General features: G+C 43.6%; 1 pseudogene; it reads left to right on the top strand.

Annotated features, from left to right (window-relative positions):
- Positions 1 to 1,241: 1,241 nt before the first annotated feature.
- LOC101589359 lies at positions 1,242 to 3,019 on the top strand (annotated as a pseudogene).
- The last annotated feature ends 209 nt before the right edge of the window (positions 3,020 to 3,228 follow it).

Genomic DNA, 3,228 nt, shown 5'->3' with positions numbered 1-3,228 from the left:
CGTGGCACAGAGCCGCCATTAATGGTGGTGGCAAAGAGCAAGAGCCAAAGCACAGGAGCAGCGGCACCAACAGTAGCAGAGAGCAAGTCTGTCTCCTTAAGTTACATTCAGGCTGTCCACCCCAGGCTGGGTGTAGTACTCACCTCCATAACCCCAGTGGATCATTAGTTAATCACAGACTGTGTGATGTTTTGGGGGGACATCTAGACATAAACCATTACAACCTACACTCTGCCACATCCTTCTTTTAATTCAATTCTAGTTTCGAGAGCAGTGGAACATGGGTTACTAAGATTCCCTCTACAGTTTTAGGGGACAGAGTAGGAATCTATTTGTGAAAAACAAATAGTCTTTACATTCCAAAAATAATTACTTACTTCTTACTTTGATATTTAGTTAATATATGTTAACCATCTTCGTTCAATCATCAAAAAGTAAGGCATTTCATGCTTAGATGTCATAGATTTGGTAAAGGCCAGTAGTTTAAATAGAGGAAGTTTCATCTTACTAGCAAGTTTATTAGTTAAATCTAAAAAAACAGTGATTAGAAAATGAAGCATTCGGTAAGACATGTACATGGTTTGTTCAGAGACAAATCCAGATATCTGGGATAATCAGAACAACAAGACTGTTCTTGTTTAATGATCAGCAATGGCATTCATTTTTTTTAAGCCTCACTGTTGTTTACTTCTTGATCTGGGAAGTTTATCATGATTTTGTCTAGTGTTATGGTTTATGTCTAGTTGTCCCCAAAAGCCTCATGCAGCGATGGGGTGGTGGGCTTCTAGAGTTTGTGACTAGCTCATGATCCAATGCCAAGATTATGGGCGTGAGTGCTACACCCACCCTTGGGTGGGTAATCTGCATACAGTGTAAGGAGGGGAGAGAGGTTTGTGCTCCACCTCGGCTAGCTGCCACAGCAGCTGCTCCTCCCTTGGCTCTTCTCTGTGTTCTGCCACCATGAACTACTGCCCTCTGCCATGTGCCACTCTGCCTGGTAGCCAGTGAGTAGGCACTGAAACCTTCACTAACTGTGAGCCATAAAAGTCTTTCTTTCCTTAATTGTGAATGTCAGGTATTTTTTCACAGCAATAAGTGAAAACAAAACAAAACATTGAAACACTTACTTTTGATTATAACCTTGCATAAAATTATATCTTAGTCATTTCTCATCCATTCTCTTTTGCTTGATTCCTTTGTATATGAAAATTTATCAACTTTCTTATCGGGTTATTGGCAAGATGGAAATGGTGCAGGGGGCTCAGGTGAAAGTGGACAGAAAGCAGAAACTGAGCAAAAATGAACTTAAAAGACACCTGAAAGTCAAGAAGAAAGTGGCAAAGAAGGAGGCCAAGCAGAAAAAGCTCAGTGAGAAACAGCTAAGCCAAGCTGCTGCAGCTGCCATCAATCACACTACTGACAATGGTGTGGGTGCTGAGAAAGAGCCTGGACCCAAATCAATACTACAAGATTCACAGTCAAGCAGTGCACCAGCCAAAAGTCAGTGGCAAGGATCCATACCCACACAAGTTCTATGTAGACATCTTGTTCACCCATTTCATCGAGGAATACAGTCACTTGCAGCCTGGGGATCACCTGACTGACACCACCTTGAAGGTGGCAGGTAGAATCGATGCTGAAAGAGCTTCTGGGGGGAAGCTCATCTTCTACAACCTCAGAGGAGAGGGAGTCAAGTTGCAAGTCATGGCCAATTCCAAAAATTATAAATCAAATGAATTTATTCATATCAGCAACAAACTGCATCAGGGAGACTATTAGAGTTCAGGGGAATCCTGGGAAAATCAAGAAGGGTGAGCTAAGCATCATCCCCCATGAGATCACATTGTTGTCCCCCTGCCTGCACATGTTACCTCACCTGTACCTTGGCCTCAAAGAAAAGGAAACATGGTATCAACAGATACTTGGACCTGATGCTGAATGACTTCTTGAGTCAAAAGTTTATCATCCACTCTAAGATTATCATGTGCATAAGAAGTTTCTTGGATGAGCTGGTATTCCTGGAGATTGAAACTGCCATTATGAACAGCATCCCAGGAGGAGCGGTGGCCAAGCCTTTCATCACTTACCACAATAAACTGGACATGAACTTGTACGTGAGGATTGATCCAGAGCTCTACCATGAGACACTGGTTGTTGGAGCCATTGCCTGGGTTTATGAAACTGATGCCAGTTCCTGAATGAAGGCACTGATTTGACTCACAATCCTGAGTTCACCACCTGTGAGTTCTACATGGCTTACGCAGACTATCACAATCTCATGGAAATCATGGAGAAGTTGGTTTCAGGAATGGTGAGGAGCATCACAGGCAGCTACAAGATCACCTATGCCCCAGACGGTCCTGAAGGCCAAACCTAAGAGACTGACTTCACCCCAACCTTCTGGAGAATCAGCATGGTGGAAGAGCTGGAGAAAGCCCTAGGGGTGAAGATGCCTGAAACCAACCTCTTCAAAACGGAAGATACTCGCAAAATTCTTGATGATATCGGTATAACAAAAGCTGTTGAATGCCCTCCACCTTGGACTGCAGCCAGGCTTCTTGATAAGCTTATCAGGGAGTTCCAGGAAATGACGTGCATAAATCCTATGTTCATCTGTGATCCCCCACAGATTAAGAGCCCATTAGCTTAATGGCATCACTTTAAAGACGGCCTGACTGAGCGCTTTGAGCTCTTAGTCATGAAGGAAGTATGCAATGCTTACAATGAGCTGGACTATCCTATTTGGCAGCGGCGGTTGTTTGAAGGACAGGCCAAGGCCAAAGATGCTGGTGACAAAGAGGCCATGTTCATTGATGAGAACTTCTGCACAGCCCTGGAGTATGGACTGCCCCCCACAGGCAGCTGGGGCACGCGCATCGACTGCATCACCGTGTTCCTCACAGACTCCAACAACATCAAGGATATGCTCCTCGTTTCCTGCCACAAAGCCAGAAAACAAAAGGAGACTGTGGCAAGTTCTGATATGGTGGAAAACACAACAGTTGGCACTTGTGTCTAGAAAATAATTCCAACTCATGTAACTCAGGCATCTGCCTTTTTGCAAAAAGATCAAGTCTGTGAAGGAATTCTTATGTGCAGTCATCCATGTGACCACAATTCAGTTCAGCCAGCAGAAGCGAGGAAAGGAATTAAGAATTTCTTTTTACTCCTTACCAAATAAACCATTTGTCTCTTTAAAAAAAAAAAAACTGTCAACTACATTCTCCT

The sequence above is a fragment of the Octodon degus genome, unplaced genomic scaffold (genome assembly GCF_000260255.1).
Source record: "Octodon degus isolate 3935 unplaced genomic scaffold, OctDeg1.0 scaffold00022, whole genome shotgun sequence".
NCBI lineage: Eukaryota > Metazoa > Chordata > Mammalia > Rodentia > Octodontidae > Octodon > Octodon degus.
The sequence above is the reverse complement of the archived record's forward strand: the minus strand, read 5'-3'. Positions and strand labels throughout refer to the sequence as shown.